Here is a 21,448-nt window from a genome sequence, read left to right on the forward strand (position 1 = left end):
CTGATAGTGTGGGAGAACGAGCTACTGAAAGAACGAGGGCTGCTCAGAAATTACAAGGTCGACCAGTGAAGAGTCTCCCTCCATGCTTTACTCTCAGCTTCCTTCAATCCCTGATGAACATCACTACTGTTTGATATAGAAAACTAAAAATGTCAAAAAGTGACAACTAGCAACAAAAATACAGGACCTAAACTTCCTTGCCTTTTGTTCCATACTTAACACAATTAGGCTAAATGAACATTGACAGATCATGTTAGCTTGTTAAAGTGGCAGTATTGTGTATTTTCCAGGCACATGCTGCTATTATACCACAATCAAGTCACTATGTTACCTTCAGTTGTTATAAAAATGCTATATATTAAATTTCACTTAAAAGAAATTTTACCACACACCAAATTCCTTACTTTTGGTGCCATGTTTGTTAATCTAAGGAAGTATTTCTGTAACATTACAGCTGACATGAAGTGTTTTAGCTAAATTATTAAAAACAATCAAAAAAATACAAGCATACACTCTAAAAAGCTGTTGGCTTTATTAACATTTGCATCCAACAAACACAAAATTCAGACTTTTAATGAGACTTGTTAAAGACAGACGGTAATATTAACATGGAGAGAACTTTCAATGATCCAGTGTTTGTCACGTTGGCGCTGTGGTGGACTGTGTTTTGGGCGCCTCAAAAGTTTTGTTTCTGCATCTGTTTTTCCAAAGTTGCATAGTTTTCACTTAAAGGTCACTGGAGATACAAGCCGACTTAACAGATAGTTAAGTTTCACAGAACCTTCTGGAGAGTTCTGTTTGTTCAAGAGCTCATCGATGGGTGCATTTGACTGAAGGCAGCGCCGCATAGTGCTGAGCTGACATGTAACGCGATGCGCTTTAAACAATCCAAGCTGGTGGGGGATTTTGTCTCAGCACTGTGGAACATCACTGTATCGCCTTGTATTAAAACCCTTAAGGAGCAGCATGGCCACGGCCTTCTGACAGTCATAACCTGTAGCCCCGTTTTCACGTCTAATGGAGATTATGAAATACCAATAATATATGAGGTTCTCTTTTTAATAGGACACAATGTGGAAAACGTGAAGCTGTACGAATACAATATATAGAATATATATTATACAAAGACAGTTGTAGAAAAGCAGAGTTGCTTCAGTCGGAGGTTTCTTTGTTGTAATACAGACTACTATAGGAGATCCTTCCTGCCCACAGCCATCACCTTTAGAGTGGCAGTATTATGTAAAATTGACTATTTTAGCTTTACAACACGTCATAATGTTACTCGCTCATCAAAAACACAGCTACAGTGTTGCTTAGATTCTTACATGACTGAGAAATCCTTGAATCTCCCATGGTAACCATTAATCTGCGCAAAACCTGGATGGACCTAGCTCCTCCTCTGAGCTGCAGTTTCCACCTCACAGAACAGACCTCCCCTACAACTTTTACTCTCAGCTCCTTCAGACTAGCCAGAAGCAATTAGCAAACACCAGGTGGAACTGCTCATTAGCCAATTTATTATATGAGCTACTTCTCAGTGAAACACTGGTAAAAATGTTGCTAAAGGGTTAATAGAGAAGCTTTGTTGTGATGACTTCCTGAAGGCGGAGTTTCAGAAAAAGCAGGAGATTTTAAAGAGACAGGAGACCCAATTTCAAAGTGTTAAATTACAAAGTAAAATTTATTGATTGATGGATGGATGGATGGATGGATGGATGGATGGATTGATGGATTGATGGATTGATGGATTGATGGATTGATGGATTGATGGATTGATGGATTGATGGATTGATTGATTGATTGATTGATTGATTGATTGATTGATTGATTGATTGATTGATTGATTGATTGATTGATTGATTGATTGATGGATGGATGGATGGATGGATGTAGCATTTGTATAATTGAAGGTAGCAGTTACTTGATTGTGCTATAAAATGACAATATGCCTGGAAAACAAATAATACTGTCTGCTCCTTTAATTAAATGAGATACAACATTTAATTTCCCTTTGGAAATTATTTTTGAATTGAACTAAATTCCCCTGCAAGGCTTTGTATAAATGGTATGAACAAGGAAAGTCAGCGAACAGTTGATTTATTACAACCTACACAGAGGTGGACGAACTGACCATCTGCAATAAATGTTTAACCTTCATGTCTCAACAGTAGCTGAAATACAACAAAGAAGAGACGAAAAACAAAACTGAAGGGACTGGAGGCAGGGAAGATGACTGGCGGCTCCCTGACACGGTGCTGGAGGTGTGGAGGGGGTTGGAAGAGGGGATGTACTGGAAAAAGAACGATCCGCAACAACCTCAGGTCTCACTGCTGAATCTTGGCGCCAATAAAGACGGAGCACCTGTTGAAGATTGCCCCGCTCTGCAGCTGATTTGGCGGTATGTGAGGCAGGAGCAGTCATGTTCTCGCACATGAATGTTCTTCATAACACCCAAGAGCAGGTGAGGCGTGTTACTAACATTTTAAAAGGAAGGAGTTTCTGGTAAGGCCTGTTTGAACCCATACAACCACAGAAGCAATGAAAAACATTCTCCTTTTTTGAGTATTAAACATGAATACAAATGACGTTTTCTTTACTACCCAAAATGTATTCGCTTTTAAGAAATAAAATAACTAAAAGTGAAAATCAGAGGTACTACAAGTGTAATTTAAGCATCAAATCTAAGAAATTACATTCATTTAGTCAGAGGAAGACATTACATATTCTATAGATCATGAAAATATGCAGTTGCATTGAATAGATAAATACTTCATTAGAAAAACATGAAACTAGAAAGGCTGCATTGCAATGAGTTGAGAAACAGGAAGTTAATCGTTTCTCAATAACTCACTCCATGAGTGATCAAGCTTTGACATTATTTGGCAATAAACTACCACCATCATATCTGACTGTAGGTGTTAATTTGTTAATTTTATATTATTATTTTTCAAGTTTTTCTGGAAGACGTTCCACTTTTCTCTGATGAATCCACAATATTTTTCCAAAAGTTTTGATGGTCATCAGAATGTTTTTCGGTAAACGAGATTTGTCTTGGTCAGCAGAGGGTTTTGTATATGGAGGCCATTTTTGCCACTTGTGCACCAATTGCAGTTTTCAGGCCGATCATAGTTCTTTCAAAAGCCTTACCTCCTGCTTCTTTCATTATCAATTTTGGCCGACATTAAAGGAATCTTGGTTAGGAAGCTGGTCCTGAGATGATTCGCATGGTTCCACGTTTTCACCATTTAGCTGTTAGTGGTCCAAAGAAGATGTTGTTACTTTTTAAACTGGGCAGCATTATGCGCTTTCCAGGCTTGATTGTGCTATTCTATAGCACAGTTATAGCACAAGTGAAAGGCTTCTGAAAGGCTTCACATGAGCTCATAAAGAATAAAATAACTAAAAAAGGCATTTCTTAAACTCGCATAAGACTTCGAGGGATCCTGCCTGGAACGCAGCCAGTGTTAGGACGAGAACACCAACTATGTAACTTTCGGCGGTTACAAAAATGTCATATAAAATAACTGGGCCTCTGTCTCTTTAAAGTCCTGCTCTTTCTGAAACTCCGCCTTCAGGAAGTCAACACAACATGGCTCCTTTGTTGATCGTTTAACATTTTTACCAGTGCTGCACTGAGAAGTAGCTTGTATCATGAGCTCAGTAGATGCGCAGTTCCACCAGATATCTGCTAATTGCAGCTGGCTAGTCTGAAGGAGCTGAGTGGGGGAGTCATGGAGAGAGCTGCTCAGAAGCTTGAGAACTGCAGCTCTGAGAAGGAGCTTCATGCTCGAAGGCGGCGGTCGGTTCCACCCAGGCGTTTTGCACAACTGAATGGTTGCCACGGGAGATCCAAGGATTTCTCAAACATGCATGAAATTATCAAAGCAGCACTCAGGGTATGTTTTGATGAGGGAATAACATTACAACATGATGTAAAGCTGAAAAAAAAAAGTCAATTTTACATAATACTGCCCCTTAATAGATTCTAGCCTATTTCATGGTGTCGTTAAAATTCTAAATCTTCATATCTGGAACTAGCAGAAGTGAAACTGAACCCCAAAAAGTGTGCTTAATTACAGTTAATTCATGATTAACTGATTAGTCTTTCTTAAATTAAATCATTATCAAAATCACCAAAAGTTACACTTCTTTAGCTTATTTTTGTCAAACATTTCTTCTGCGCTTAGAGAAGAAAAGAACAGGATTAAAAGCAGACGTGGTCCTTCCTGCTGCTTTTTCAGACATTATATTGATATAGACATGCACTTTCATGCATTGGCTGCATACAGTATGTTTGGAAAAGTCTTCTATCAGGAAAAACAAGCCCAATCACAATAATTGCATTAAACCATCAGTATGGGCAGCAGCAGCAGCAGCCCCCACAGCCAAGTAAAATCATTTAGCTCTTCCTTAACTTGTGGCGGAGAAAAAGCTGCCAGGTAGGCGCAATAAAATCTTTGAAGTGTGAGAAATAGAGCCAGGAGGGAGGTCAGACTTGTTAAGGTGTAGCCATCAGTTAGAGTGGATGTTTGCAAAGCCACATTTATTCAATGAACCAAGCTGTCTTGTTTACTTTCTCTTTCTCTCTCTCTCTCTCTCACACACTCACACAAGCAAAATATATCCACAGTAAAACATGCCAGGCTTTTTACCAAATTGGAGCCAAAAATATCTAATCTATTAAATCTCTGAGCTTTTGTTTATCACCTCTAAGCTCCAAGTGCTGCCCTGTCAGACACACTCAAAGCGGGAGGTTAAAAGAAACATCCAAGTGTCAAGCAGGTCTGCTGCTGGGAAAAGGGAAAAGACTTCCAGATTTCCTAGGTGAAACAATCCCAAACAATTGGCTTGTCTTTTCCATATTTACAGATACAAACTGGAACATTCTGTGTGGCACCTAAAGCAAGTAAACAACAATGACACCTCCCTGACACCACTCAAGCTTCCTATCAAGCGGCAGCTAATAATGGCAAACTGCCCTCCCCACACACTCCTTTTCCACCTCTGAAAGCAACATAATCTACAGCGTTTCAGGAAATGCAGCAGGAAACATGGATGAATCAGCCATTTTAACGTTGTTTAACTCGTGTTATAAACGAAGCCCAAAATGATACTCACAGCTTCTCTTTAGATCTTTGCGGCACACAGAACTGCTAGCTCTACTAAATGGCACTCAGTTGGAAGACTCCTCTCACCCTTAGAAAGGCTTTGCGCTGCTAAAATGACTCACATCCCCTCTTCCAACCTCTGTCAACCATCACGAGGAGGTAAACATTTCCAAATATGGAGAAAATATGGAGACAGTATTGAGGGCAATATCAGTTTGGTTTGCTTTTAGCTAGGAATGCCAAACTATGCGAGCCACGGAGCCAGTTCTGTGGTGCATACCTCTCACTTGGAATAATAATGATGAAGATTGCAGGGAACTTTTCGCAGTTGTTTGGGGTTCAGTCTGACCTAAGATGGATGAAAACGGGAGACTGTTATCTCAACTCTTACTTTTTAAGGATGAAAATAAAGAGAAAGGCTGATGAGAATTTTGCGACTGACTTCCACTGGGTGAGCTGCTGACACCAACATTAGGTTCCAATTTATCTTTAAAAATTACCACACAAGGAGATAGACGAGGAGGGGAAGAAACAGTTTTCATATCATTTTTAGATAACACAAAGTGACTGCTGAGTGGACATTTTAAGGGTGTTTTCACAACTGATAGTCCAGTAGATGAGGGACCAAGATTGCAACATTTGTTACACGTGCTGTTCACTTTCACACTGAACTGTCTTAAATGGCCCAAACATTTGAAAAAACACTTCACCTCCTCGCCTGAGGTGGTGCTGCAGCAAGAACTGCTGAATGAAACAACACAAAAACCCCAGAAGAACACACTGAGGGAAACTTCATTCTTAATGAAATGTAAACAAAGATGGAGTAACGTCAGATTTTACTGATTGTAGGATTTCTCTTCTGTCTTTAGTAAAAGATCACGAGCCATTTCTCCCGCTAGCAGTAGACTCTCGTATTTGTTATTGTTGTCTTTACCCAGAATGCAATGGTCTTCTTCCTGCTTTTCTCGATTGTGCATTCATACATCCCCAAACAGACTTTCTAGGCAAACAAACTATGAGATAAAATGACTTCGTATTTCTGTAGAGCTTTTCAGGACCTTCAACGACACTTTACAATAAACTACCAATTAGCATGAACAACATGGCTAGCTAACGTTGCAGTCTTTGTGTGTATTTTCTTGACAATGTAGATGCTCAACCACATTTTCAAATCCATCACATTTAATAGCAGACAGAGGTTAAATGTTTTTAGTAATGTAGCAGACAGAGTCACTTTTCTGTACTCTGATTAGCCTTCCTATTAGCCACCCTGCCTGAATAAACATTAGACGCCTTGTAATGGAAATATGAAATTTTTTTTAATAAATTATCTATGTTTCTGTGCACGGTTAACCTAAATAATTAGATTTTTACTCATTACAATGATGGAGAACACATTTGGAGCTTGAGTTTAATGTCTCTCTTTTTCCTCTGCCATGTGACCTGCTGTCCTACGTTACTGACAGATGGTCCCTAGTAAAGGAGAAAAATCTGTGTTGAGGGAAGCTTGTGATTCAGTTTTAAGTAGTTCAAGTTAAATTCTAGGTTTATAATGCATATAAAAGACAGACTTTTTCCTTCATGTGGTTTGTCCACACAAGATGAACTGGAACAGCAATGAACTACATTGGACTCTTGGTGAATACCAAGGGTCCAATGACTCCAATGGACTCCATTGGACTGACTCTTGGAGTCAGTCCACTCTCTGACTCCAAGAGTGGGGGTTAGAGACCAAAGTCAACCATGACTATCTAAAATCTTTGAATATTTGAGCTTATAACTGCCTACTTTAATCACTCTAAAATCAAATGTACATTAATATGAACACTGGAAACTGCATTAGCACTACCGCAGAAGCTAATACCTAGTCTTCCTTTTCTCCGTTTGGGGTACAGAAAACTAGTACCAAGGAAAAGGAGGGGCACTCCTGGATTGGCTACTTTGCAAACACCAGATTTTAGTGACTGTCAAGTAGAATTGCATAGAGGTATTTGAGGTATTTGGACATTTGCTATTGATTATTTTAGAAAAACATTCTAAAATAGGCAAATTATTTAATAATTAATTAATTAATAATTTGGACTTAAGATGCACAGAAAAATCCTGAAACACTGAACTGCAAATAGGTGGGGGTCACTGTATGTTACAAGGTCAAAAAAAACAGAAACAGCAAACAAGCTAGCATTAGCATGGCACGCCAACAAAATGCTCAGCATGAAGATGGAGGAAGACGTGAGTTTGCTGAAGACTGTGTGTCGAGTCAGACATGTTTAGAACCATTGCAACCGTAGCAAAGCTATCCTGCAAAAAAACTCCAAATGATCCATTTCTAGCAACGAAAGGAAACACATGTTAAAGAGTCCAAGTCATCAGCAGAAAGCACGTGGTAATACTGATGAACAGAGGAGAAATATTTTCCTTTTCAGAGAGAGTCTGATCAGACTTAAAGTTGGACAGGATTAGGTCAGTGCGTTGCTAAATTGCAGAGAAACAGAATTCACCCTGCAAAAACTGGCAGGTAGAGATCGCTTATTTACCTACCACATGAAGTCATCTCCCTGCACAGATTGTCTTCAAGTGATTAAGAAGGTGTAATTAAAGTCTGATTACTCCCATGAGAGCCATGGGTCAAAAGCTTAACAGCTGCTAAGGGAGAACATTGCATTGACCTTCCTGGACTGGGATTGTATTGAGGAGCAGCTTGAGAGTCCTCATTTCCTGAAACAGCACAACCTACTTTACACAGGTCCCTCAGGAAAGGACCACCAATCAGTGCAGTTCATGTTCACGCATTATTAGCAAAAACGTTGTTCCTGGAGAAATTTCCCTAAATATACTCTGTGCGATATTTATTAGGACACCAAAACACGGTGGAAATAGGATTTCCTGATTTAGTGTGAAGAGAGGTTTTTTTTTTCTTTCCCCAAATTGTGGAGCTTTTAAGATAAGAATATTAGGAAATTAAAACTAGGAGGTACTTATTTTCAAGAATAATCAAATTTCCACAGACTATACTTAATACATGTTTAGAAGGACATGTCGGCACATAAAAGAAAAACATTTCAAACATATGTAGAAATGTTTTTATCTTTATATTAAGGAGGCAGTACAATGCTATTCAGACACCGGCTGCCTTTGTATTAATGTTCTTCAAGGCCATGCCTTCGACACCAAAGAGAAAAGCCATGATGCCACAAAATTCTCCAGTTGGTGGATACAGAACGCCAAGACATTAAGTAAGGTTTCTGCATGCGGTCAGCTTTTTTTTTTTTTTTTTTTTTATTTATTACATTTATTTCCATGGCAATTTGTAGAAAGAAAAAAAGTTGCTAAGACCATTTGAAAATATCACTTTTCTAAACATCCAACTGTGTTCACTGCATTGTGCTTCAATCTGAAGGCCAGAGGAAAGCTGGAGACTCTGCACTGCTTAAATTTGCTGTTTGTTCAAATATGAAGTTATGAAGGAAAACTGTAAATCTAGTGATTACAAGGAAAGACATTACATAAATATCACCTGATCTGCCTCAGTGAGGAGACCCAGAAGCCAACTCTTCATGGCGCATGTGACGTACACTGAGCTCCAAAAGTATTCACACCCACATGGCAAACTCACACCTCAATGGATTTCACTGAGATTTTTGGAGCGGCACATATTTTATAAATACAACTCTGAAAGGCTTTGGTGGGCTTTTCTAGTCAGCCCCTTTTTATTTTAATGCCGGTAAATAAAATCCAACTGCAACATTTAAGGAGAAATGCTAGACAGGACGAAGCTGTGGAGCAGGTTAAAATAGAGTTTTAAAGAAAAGGGAGGCATAATTATGCTGTCTAGATGCTTCTTCTTACAAAGGGAAGCTGCTTAAAATTAAGAGCTAAAGATGGGGCAGTACTGGCAAAACAAAACTGTGTTAGAGGCCATGACAGACGTGAGACTGAGGCAATGGATCAACTTCCAACAGGACGATGACCCTAAGCAAACAGCCAGAGTTATAATGCAATGGTTGGGATCCAGTTCTGGATGCATCCCTGCTCCAGTACACCTGGTTCGAACTAGGGATGCAAATATATGAAAATCTGAGCCAATAATATCTCATATTGATCTTGCTATAAACGATAACCGGTATTTACCAATAGTATATGTATATTTTGTGAAAAAATGACCACACTGTTGATTTTGCCCACACTGCATCACTGTCTCACGTCCAAGCAAATACTCCACAGTCAATCCCGAAACATAGACAAATCGCAACAACATGGAGCATTACATAATAATATAAGTCAAGTTTTACTTAATGGGAACCAGAACCAAAACTCTAAAAAAAGACTGGCAGTGATGTTAACACTGATACATTGCATCTGAATAATTCAAATTATTGCATTACTGCCTCAAGAGCTACAGAAGCCTGGTAAAATCCCACTGATTATAGTTCAGCTATGTGGCAAAAGGGAAACGCCTACAATATCAAAGTCCAGACCTGAATCCACCTGACAATCTGCGAGACTTTAACTCTGATGTCTGGGGTTCAGTGTGGCTCGGCTGGTGGAGCAGGTGCACCATGTGCAAACTCTACAGTTTTTAAAAAAGACAAACCCATGTCGCTTTCCCTCCACGTCACAATTCTGTGATACTTTGAGTATCGCTCGGCTCATGAGTGAAGACTTTTTGCAAGACACTGCATATGCAACAGCTGGCATGAATCTTATTTCCAGTTCAAGTCAAGGCAATACTGCCTGGAAACTGAACACAAACATTTCTCACTTCATAAAACATATTCAAATTCATTCAGCATTACAACTGTCAAAATTATCACATAAATCTTAGTCAGAACAAAGCACTTTATAAGCTTAAGTATCACTTAACTGGTGTCCTAGTTGAAGTTTAGGGTGTTTCATCAGCATAGCTGTAATAAACTCTGGTGACACCATCCTGAAGCAAATTTCTTTCATACCGTGGGGGTTTCCTGCTTCCTTCTTTTCTAACCTTGTGTCTGAATGTGGCCTGATGTGAAAGTAACCTTATACTTTATGTGCAAAAGTACAAACAGAAGAATAATTCTGTATTAATAATGGGTGCATGCTGAGCTTAGGGTTACCTTTAAACTTCCTGCAGAACATCTAGTTTACCACAATAGAGTGTGCCAAATATATCCATATTTATGTTGCGAAAGTGGAAGTGAACACAAAAAAGGAACACAACAGAACATGCAAGTCACAATACAGAAATACACCAAAAGTAATCCTACCTTTATTTCCCTCTTTGGGATTACTGGAAGACAGCTGAAGCCCTTTGCAGTGTGTTGAAATCTGCAGAGATTGAGAAATACAGACAAGTCTGTGTTACACAAATAGATTACCTAACTATAATTTGGCTGTGGAGGACCACACCAGCATAGTAAACAGAGCCATGTGGGAGCCACGCTTGTTCTGGGTTTCTGTCATTCATGAGTGGAAAGAACTCGGCCAAGGACCTGCATACTCCCCCTGATGACCACAGGGCAGCTAGTCTGGAATGTCAAGGTCCTGGCACCAAACATGGGACAGTATGGCATTAGAAAACAACGACAAGAGGGGAAAAATAAACTGGTAGGTGATATCACATCTAATGGAGATACACTTCTAAAAATGTGGGGTAAATTTAATCAACCCTCCAGCTGCTTCTACAGTTGGCCTTCTGGGGGCAGCAAGGTGCTCTCCTAAGCTGGTATAAATGCTGTTATCAGTAGAAGAAGAGGACCTAGACATGTACTCTATTCCTGACGTGAAGCTGTTGGCATAAAAATCAACAAACTTTTTTTTTTTAATAAAGAGTCAAAACAATCAATAGTCATAGGCCTGGCTAGTTTTTGACAAGCTGGTCTTTTCACCCCTTCATCTTTCCTTTCTATATTTTTACATTGCTGAGCTTTTTTTTCCCTCATCTTTGATTGCCAATTCACGTCATTTTCTAGACTTTAATGTGTGAAATTTCTGGACCATTCTAGTCCTTTCCTGCTAATATTACCTGCACCTGCTAGAATATGGGTATACTGCAAGTCTGCCCTCTTTCATGGCAGAGCAAAAGAGGACAGAGGATGATTTTCAGACCTTTGCCGAAGTCGATAAGATTGGTAGATAAGATCAGATTCTCATGTAAGCATAGGACAATCAACGATCTCCCAAAATTAAGGAAATTGGGGACGATTTAGCAGTCAGTCGATTTATGGGTGCAAGTATGCGTTTAAAGCCAATTCAGGTCCCTGTTCTCTATAATGAATGCCTACAGCAGAAAAGCCTAAATAACGCTGCAAAGCACAATGAATTCATATTCAGTCATAAGTGTGTTATAATAAACTTGTAACAAGGTTACAAGTTTATTAATGCCCATTATTATCATTTTGGTTGCCATGAAGGGTAAACAGTAAAGAAATGTTGTTTCAATAAGCAGAAGAAACTTGCTGCTTGCTTGCCTTTACCCAACTAAACTCTTTCAACAACAGAACCAGGTGAGTCAATAATGTCTGCTTGTTGGCTCAATAATTCTGGTGTCTGGTTACATAATCATTTATGTATTATTGACAAATCTGTTTAGTGTGTAAACAACCTACGCAGAACACTAGCAACAGAATATGGAGGATCCTGTAGTTGGTAAAAACACTGAACCGTCTTTTCAAAGACAGAACATCAGAGCAAAACAGTCAATCGTCCTTCAGTATTTCTCTTTTAAACTACTAACTAATAAAAATGTTATCTGCAATACGGGGCAAGGCACCATGTTACATGTTGCACCCATCCTGGAGAGTCCTACACACATTTGAAGCAAGTATTGGTACGTTAATGTTACGCCATGCATGTTGTGTGAGGAGCTAAGAAATGCTTGTTAGGCCCAAAACAACATGTACTCGAGCTTATTTTGGGTACATATATTTTACCAAGATTATGTCTTTGTCTGAAAATATCATTAGGCCATCAGTAGAAGACCACCACAAAGAATTCCACAAAATCTTATTTATTAAATATATACATATGGACACCATAATGATGCAAAAGAAAGAGAACAATGAAGGAAATGCAGGCTTATCACAACTCATATTAATACAATATTCAGCAGTAATGCCGTTTTTATTGTTATTTTCCTAATCTTGTGCAGCCCCTACTTTCAGTCTAAGCAAACACCCAAATCAACAACAGTTTTCATCCACATAAACCCGCACAAGTACGCATCTGTGCATTGTTTTAGACTTTCCAAACCCATAGGGGGCAGTGTAGCACAAACGTGAAAACCTGTCAGCCAATCAGATTGCATCAAAACAACCACAGCTTCCTGTTAGGAACGATATTTTTCAAGGTAATATTGTAAGACAACTTTAAAATATTACAGTGTTTGAGGATGACAGCTTAAGGTATATCGGGTGTTGGAGGGAATTTCAAGCATTATATCATTTTAGCCTGTGCAGTAACCTGTGTAATAAGGTTATTGAGGTTAAGGTTTTTTCAGGTGTTTTCTTCCAACAGATTTGTTTGTATTTTGACTGAATTTTTTTTTTAAAATGTGTGTCACAACAAGGTGCATCCACACAACTTCAGCATTGTATATTATGAAATTTGTTCACATATACAAACTGTACTCTATAACACAGCTAATAATTTAGATGTATTTTTACGCTGTCTCGTAAAACTTAAAAACAGGAAAGATCAGACAAGTTCTGAAAAAACAGAGTGACATTGAGCTGGCAGTAAGCTTGCTCCATGGCTGTGGAAAATTAAATCGGACAGGTTTTTAGATCATTTAAAAACTGGACCACTTTAGTGAAAATAGTCAGGCTGGCACCCACTTCAGTGTGGAGGAAAACACGACAACATTCGGAATGACAAGCTAAACCATTTAAAGTGGTTTAGAGTCCAACCTTTACTCTTCCAAGACCCTGAACAATTACCAATTTCTTCATGATCCTGAACTCAATGCCATCCAGGAGACATTTCTGCTCCACAAGTACAACTTTCTCTTCCTTTAGCCACAAGAGGAGATCTCGAAGGGAAAAACTCCCTGAGCAGCGATCCGTTTGAAAAGCGTTTGGAAATATTTGCAAAACTATGTCTTGGTACTAAGAAGAACAGATTTTGACAGTTTTTGACTAGCATGAACATATTCTCCTTTAATAAATGATAATTTCTTCTTAAATATTTATGCATAATCTGCATCAGCAAATTAAAATGAGTTTTATATCAATTGGCTTTTTTTTTCTCCACTCATTCTTACAGTGGGGAAAAAATATATATGACAATTACAGAAATATTATGTGGTAATTCTTTGTGAACTATGTCTCATCTGACACACTTTTGCTCATGACAACAGGTGGAGGGTTATTTCCCCCCTCCTTTTAAAAATCCACCACCCAGAATCAAACTCCTTCAAGAGTTTCCTCATTAAAATATGCCAAGAAACACAAACAGCAGAAGCTACTAGGGGGGCCCGGGCTCAAAGGCAGCCGAGGCATTTATCTTTCAACTTAAACATCATCAGCGCTGTCAAATGAGTCCCTTTTTAGCCTGAGATTTTAAAGACGGTTCTGTTTAATGTTGGTTGAGTTGAAAATGTGTCGCAGTGACGCAGATGTATTCGGTTTGATGACAGCTCTCCCTCGGGGGACCTTGTGTTATTGATTTGAAATTCACATCTAAGCCAAACTTTGTGTTCAGTCTTTTTAAGAGAAGAAAGTTGGGATTTATTTTTCATTTCATAACGGAGTCACATCTAAGGTCTCGACCGACGTTCTTGTTGCTCTCACGAGGAGGGAGCGGAGCGGAGGCTCTAAACTTTCACAAAGGTTTTTGGTTAAGGAGGCAGGAGGCGGGAGACCTTCACATGAATAACTGAAAACCTACTTAACATGAGGAACCTGGACCGACTCTCTGTAACTATGGTGTACAAGTTCATTCACACTACACAAGAATCTCACAATGCATCTCTTCTTAGATACACAGGGTTTTGCAATCCAGACGGTAATTAGAAGGTGAATATAAAGAACACTCTAGGGAGGATCATTATAACAGCGCACTCTGCATATTTCTGTCCACCATAACCTAGAATCCATATGATTGTATATGACTTCTATGCATATTTGACTTTATCATAACACCCTGACTGATGGAGAAAAGTAGCTGTGACTTTCCGGCTCGGTGTAGATCTCCCTCGACGGACCAGAACCAGTTAGTGCCATCTGGAAATTATAAGTCTGAGAGAAGCAAAGATGTGGGGTGCCTCAAGGCTGTGTTCTCAGCCCATTTTCATTCAATATTCACATGCTCCCCCTTGTTTAGATTATACAGTGTTGCATCATCTCTTACCACACCTTGGCTGATGACATTTACATTTCTTCGTCACCACAAGACTACAGTCCTTTAAAGTTATACAGTAAGTGACTACATGCAATACACTTGAGTAAATGGGGCAGAATTTACTCAAGCTTAAATCTAAAAAGGCATGTCTTCTTTTTGGGCTTAGAAATGCATTGTCGGGACATGAGCACCTAACGATCTACTGTACGGTGGTGCTAAAACTTACAGTGTGTCATAAGTATGTTTACAGACTAAAATCTACATTTCTTTTACAGCTGTCATCTACAAGGAAGAAAAAAAACTCGAGCATTAATTTTTAGTACAATAGATTATTGTAACATACCAGTCATGCTGTACTGACATGCCTTGTATTTCTATGCGATATCAAAAAACAGCTTTAAATAACAGGGTTGCCTTTCTACTGCCATGGTATTGTAGAATATGTCATTTGATCTCAAGCTAAACCACACCATCCCAGTTATTTTGAACATCTTGAAGAAATCTTATAACATGACTTGCAACTTTTAAACACATATATACACTCCATAAATTTGCAACCACCTCAGAATTTATGGAAATTGTGTTCAAATTTTGTAATGAAATGTTCACATATAAACTTTGCTAAGTTGAAGTTAATTTTACAACAATGGAAATTTACTCACAGCAGCATTCTAAATGCTTGAATTTGCTGACACTGCAGCAAAATTGACTCAATTTTTCCGATCATTTCAGCAAATAGGAATTTTGACCAATTGGGAGGAGACGGAATAGAATAGAATTTAGCGGAAATATTCACACAAAGGTAAAAAAATATATAAGTACACATTTACCACACAAGAAAAATAATACTGTGCAGTTATTTAAAAGACTATATAAACAAAGACTTTTTCAGCCAAACATGGTCTGGTTCATGATTTGTAATGTAGCAAATTAAAAAGTATCACTACACTGTAAATGCTTCACCCTTCAGCCTGAAACACACACAAAATAAACAATACTTTATGTTTTCCGAATGCAATTAATTTCTTCACATTCAAACCCAAGTCAAATAAAAATGTTGATAACCCAACATAAGTGACTGGATAAATGAAGATAAAAAGTGTCCTCGCATGTATTAGATATAACTCAATAAAGAAGAAAAACCAGCGAGGCAGCGCAAGCCAGAGTCTTGACCAACAGTCAGAAAAGGGATTATAGGACACCAGTCTCTAAGCTACTGCGCTTCCAGTTAGTAAAATGGTAGATTTAACATCTCCTTATTGGTTTGAGAACAACTGCAGTTTGGAGTTGCTAATCAGGTGTAATAGAAAAAAAATCCCTCAGGTCATCAGAGACCTTTGTGTATCCAGGACAAGAACCAGAACCAAACAAGGCACCATACCGTTTCTCTGCTCCTCAGCATTGGAACCAACTTCCTTAAAAAGTTGGCATGTGCAGAAACTAATTTAAATCAGAACTGACAACATTATTGTTTAATGCAACTTTTTCTACAAAGACTAAAGCTTATCTCAACAGTTTATCAGTTTCTGTCATTGGTTCTTATCAATCCGCTTCAATTTGTATTTTACTACTTCCTTTTTTTTTAAGTCATGCATAAAGCTGAACGCAGCTCCATTAATGTATTGTTAGTCTCGTCATCTTGTGCTTCAATGTGCTGTTTGTTCTGTAAAAGCACTTTATATTGGAATATGTATGAATCGTGCAACAGAAAATAGAATTAAACTCCATTTTTACAAGGATTCTCTCATGTGCTTCTCTTTTACAGAGCAGGCTGGTAATAGATTCTCATGGTGTAAAAATAGTACAGTAACAAAGATTGAAAATTTAAAACAAAAATCATAGCTTTATCTAACTGCCCTTTCTAAAAGAAAACTACAAGTTCACTGCTCTTAAAGGAACATATTAAATCTTACAGTCATAATTTATTTATAATTAAATTGTCATTTTTATCTGAATGGCTCACAAAAAATAGACCTAGGTGTTACAAAAAAATTAAGCCGGAGCTCGATTCACATAGTTAAAGTGACGTCACAGATTATGTATGACACCTTTTTGGGGTGTGTGATGTAGTAATGCTCGAAGAGACCAAAATTAGTAATATAAACGAAAAGTCCTACAGATCGAGGCAACAGATGCCTTCACTCAGCCAGCTGACAGAAAAGCGCACAGCAACATCTGGGAGGAAGGAGATTACAGAACTTCTCTATGCTACACAGCTGGAACAAAACGGAGTCGACCCGGCTTGTTTTTTCACGGCTCAATGAAAATGGCATTTGAACGCAGAACCACTTTGTATTTTAGAATCTGGACTTGCGTCCAATGCGCAGGGGAAAGTTTTGTTTTTCTAAAATGGGAACTCTTAAAAAAAAAAAAAAAAAAAAAATTGGCCCCATAGTTAAAATGTCACCCTCATGTAATGACATAATAGCCCAACCTTTAACTTGACCTATAACCTCAAATGTGTCACACATAAACAATAGCGGCAGACTACATGTTGGTCTTGCAGATTATTCATTTTATGATAAAACATGAAAGAGAAAAAGCTTGACTTTGTTGTTACGCCACACAGCTAAACTCTAATTTGTTGTTTTTCATTCTTGTTTTCTTGGCTTTATGCGAGTGTCCTGTACTCCATGTTTTGTGCCACTTGCAGGTCTAGCAAAGTAAAAATAGCATTTTCGGGATGTTGTTGGTGTTTCCATGTGTATGAAGACATTTCTGGAAGCATTCCTGTGTGGACAGGTGCCTAAGTTGTGAGCTGCAGAGTTATAAGCACAGCAAGTGTCCTCAATAGTAAGTACAATAAATAGGCCTCGCTTAAACTGACCAGTCCAGCAAAGGTCGGTGCGGCTGGGACGACTATTTTGTCTGTATCCACTATAAAACAGTCCCATAGAACCAAACCTTACCGCATCATTGCTGAGCTCAATTCATTTGTAGGTCCGTAGAACATTGGTACAGTTAACTACTGGTATCATACAACACAGGCCATTGATTGGGGGACAGAAACGTTGTCACTCTAGTATCATGCAATGTTAGACATTTGGGTTTATCCCCGCCTGTCCAGTGAGAGTCCAACTGGTAGTGGAAAGATCTCCTGAATAAGCAGAATACATGGAACCTGCAACAAGACTGTAGTTGGTGAGATGCAAATCAGTAATTTATTGGTCAAACATTGAGGTGCAAATCTTTTTTTCAATTGTGGTGGAACAGCATCTACGGCATCAACTGTACAGGACAACCCGCAACAAACAAATAAAAAAAGAGATTTCAGAGAAACTGGCCGCCTAAGGGTGCATGCAAAAAATAACACTGGAGCGTCGACTACAGCAGCGTTTCCCAACCCTGGACTTCAAGGCACACTGCCCTGCATGTTTAATGCGTTTCCTTGCTTCAGCCTAGGTGATTTCAACTGACAGGGGTTTGCTGAAATGTAATCAGCTGAATGAGGCAGAGAATCATCTAAAACATGCAGGGCAGTGTGCCTTGAGGACCAAGGTTGGGAAAAACTGGACTACCAAACCTGCGCACCCACAGCCTGTCCACGTTCCTCCATTTTAGTGAGGAACAGCCTGCCATGAGGAGACACAACCAACTTGACTAGAACCGAACCTGACATTAACCAGCTAGAATGAGACTTGAAATTGGAGAAGGGGCTACAGCGTACCCCTATAGGGTACCAAACCACACCGACCCATGCTGGGTTTCTGTGAAAACAAGGAAGTAGATCCTTGAAGTGAATGGTTTACTCTTGATGTCATTACAGCTGCATCACTGTGAACTTTGCAGCATCTTATGGTCAGATTTTTTGTAATCAGATGAGTGATGAAACAGGTAAACATTAAGTAAAACACAGAGAGGGTATCTAATATCATTATTCTGTTATATATGCCATGATGCTCAGTGCTACATATGAAGAAATAAGTTACATTATGCTGTAAAGTGTGGCTCTGAGGAGCCTGGTGTGTTCTTTGAACTCCAGGCCTGCATACTGATCTCAGAGCAGTGCTCTGAGGATGACACAGGCCCACTGTCAGGTCTGCTTAATTATCTCTCTGTCTACGTATTTGAGCGATAAGGGGGTCTAACATGTAAGGTCTAAAGGACACAGCCTTCGCGGTAACCCCACGATGACATACAACTGCCTGCAACTTTAATGACACCCACCGTGAACTGCACTAACGTGGCAAATCTGCGCTGTCGTAAACACCCAGCCAGGTCTTGTCATACGTCACCCGCTACGCCTGAAAACTAACTAAATAAATAAGGACAGACACCGGTTTTCTGCGACTTCAGTGAGCACGAGTTTCTTTATAGTGAAACTCGGCGACATATTTCTGTGCAGAAAAAGGGGCTCTCCTTCACTCTCCGGTGACAGTCTGTTCTTCCGCATTGCTCGGCTTGTGGACCACTAAAGCTAAAGCAGAACCCACCACCCCCGGCCCCCTCTCTCTCTTCAGAGAAGCAGGGAGTCCCGAAACTTTTGACGGGCTGCACACGCTGTCTGATTTTTTTTTTTTTTCTTCTCCCCTCAACGCATGAATGAGCTCCTCTCTCAGCTCGAGCTAGCGACATGTTAGCTTTGTTAGTACCCTAATGTAACATTCCTACCGGGCCAAGGCTATCCGCGTCGAGTCCACGCCCTCACTGTTAACTCCGTCCGAGCTACAGTCAAACTCATATTCGCGTCCCAACAAGGCCGAACAAAACTGCAGAGAGGAGCTGCTCCAAGCTGCAATCAGTTTACCAAGCCGAGCAGAGCCCGGTCAGCTTAAACCGTTTCAACAAAAGAAGTGGAACCGATGCTCGGGCTTACCTCGCTTTCTAGGAAACGAGAGAGAGGCTGAAGTCCCAACCAAAAAAAAAGACAGCCCCCCCACCCCCAAAAAAAGGGAGAAGTCCAACTTTTCTTGATCCAAATTGTGGGAGAGTTGAAGGCAGTGACGTCACGCCCTGAAATTCCAGCCGTCTCAGTCAGATCAGAGGTTTGCCCATGTAAGGCAGCAGGCCAAAACACTGACACACACACGCGGCACAGCACTCACACACTGCTGTCTGCACAGAGGGAAAAGAGCAATATACTTTAAATTACTTCTCCCTGCGCATAAAATGAAACATCTCCACGTTTATTGTACAGTCAGAGGCGTATTCAGGATTCTCCGGGACTCTGGGCTTCAGACAGTTTAAGGGGGCTCTATCCCAGTCTGTGCAAGTTTTGATAACTGGATGTTCTCATCATCAATCAACACAAACCAGAGGTTTTTCATTTTCAAAGTATAAAATATTAAATTGAAATACGAGCTGTGTTTCTTTTTATGGCTCCAAACTGGAGAAGAAGCATGTCTTGCATGCCCTTATAGGGGAAATTCTCAAAGAAAACTCTGTTCAAAATCCTATGTTGTTTACATGTTCAGATGTTTCTCTGATCAAATACGCACTGGTAAAACTACTCAAGCTTAATGTTGCTGTGCTTGGATTAAGCCCAAAATATTCAAACAAACAACTTTGCTTCTCTTAGGAAATGAGAGCCTATAATGTATTCTACTTTAAAATTAAAATCTATTTCTTTTTTGACAGGTATCTAATGAAAAAAATACAACTATAGATAAATGCTCTACCCACTTTTTTTCAGAGTAAAAGTGCCAAATAATGTTTAAAAAGAATCTCTCTTGAGAATAGAATGACGCAGATGCAGGTAGCGTCTGCGTCATTAGCAGCTAACATTTAGCCTCTTTTGTTATCCTCAAAGTTGAGTCATATCTTATACTATGTCACCATTATTTTTCCCTTCATATAATGTCACACAAACAATTTTACAAAGTTTTTAACTCTGTCTATACAACAGGGCAACTCAAGAATCACTTCCTTTCTTACTTCAAAATAAGAGTTTCAAGTGTAGCTAAAAAAAAAAAAAAGAAGAAAGAAAGAAATCCAGCTTTCTCATTTAGGCTTCATTAAAATAGCTCACATTTATTTCACCAGACAAGTGACAAGAACCGAATAGTGGTTTGTTACAAATACTTTCACTAGAAATTTAAAGGTACTTTTTTAATCTTGAGATTTCATACCACAAGCTTTAATTAAATAAGGCTAATAGGCCTCATTCACATGAAAACAGATTTTCTAAAAGCATCTTTTACTATTAAATTATTAACTAATAAATAATTGATGGAGTCAACCTTCACACTGTTTTGTTGTTTTGTTTTTCCCCCCATTATTGCTGTTTTTTCTAAATGAAAACAGTAAAATAATCTGACAAATAAAAAGCACTACTAGTATTTGTGATGGGCTTCGGGTTAAGGGTTAGGTTTGAGGTGCAGTTCTCACAGCACTGCTTTAAATAGTTACATGTGGTTATCTATACTTCAGAGTGATAAAAGTGATTTTTACTCAAATATTTTGCCATTGAAAGAAGAAAACCTTATCTTGGGAGTCCCCCAAAAACATGCTGCCCTGGGCTACTGCCTGGCTAAGCCTATGCTAAAGTCCAGGCCGATGTGCAGTGGACACCTATAAAGTGAAAATCGGAAGACAAAAAGCAACACTAAACAACTAAAGCTTTTTACCAATAGACTTTAAACATTTATTTTAATCCTCACTTAAAATCTGTTAATAAACGGGGGATGGGGGGTCAGACTCCGCATTTCACAAGACGGTGGCTAAAAAAAGGATGCAAGCACAAAGCACTCATCCGGTGAAGTGTGAATTGGCATATGTTATAATATGACCAAATTCAAATGCAAACAATGTGCACTGCATGCTGCAGTGCTCCCATATCCTGTCATGCACCGCCTGTCTTCTGGAAACGTGAGAAAAAAAAATTGCTCATCGGTGTCTGTGGTTCCATTCTTCAACCATAATCTAAAATTAAGTGGATTTTCTTCTGGTAAATATTACAGAAGTAACACTTACCAAACCTCTGAGTTTAATGGTTAAAAACCAGACACCAGAAATGTCAAAAGAGAGTAGAGACGGGGGGGGGGGGGGGGGGGGGGGGGGGCCGCGGGGGGGCTTCGGGGGGG

The 21,448-nt window shown here is 39.2% G+C and overlaps 1 protein-coding gene across 6 annotated transcripts in view; it reads right to left on the minus strand.

Annotated features, from left to right (window-relative positions):
- Window positions 1-19,425, minus strand: part of lpp (LIM domain containing preferred translocation partner in lipoma) — a 208,967-nt gene extending 189,542 nt beyond the window's left edge. For 2 of the 6 annotated variants that reach the window (XM_015035946.1, XM_015035945.1), the window contains exons 1-2: window positions 19,243-19,424; window positions 10,355-10,415 (exon numbers count right to left, since the gene is read on the minus strand). The gene's annotated coding sequence lies outside the window, so the exon portion shown is untranslated. The other 4 variants (XM_015035947.1, XM_015035951.1, XM_015035949.1 and 1 more) reach the window with 4 other exon arrangements.
- Between the last annotated feature and the right edge of the window lie 2,023 nt (window positions 19,426-21,448).

Source organism: Poecilia latipinna, unplaced genomic scaffold (assembly GCF_001443285.1).
Source record: "Poecilia latipinna isolate Pla-1442-1.1 unplaced genomic scaffold, P_latipinna-1.0 Scaffold352, whole genome shotgun sequence".
Taxonomy (NCBI): domain Eukaryota; kingdom Metazoa; phylum Chordata; class Actinopteri; order Cyprinodontiformes; family Poeciliidae; genus Poecilia; species Poecilia latipinna.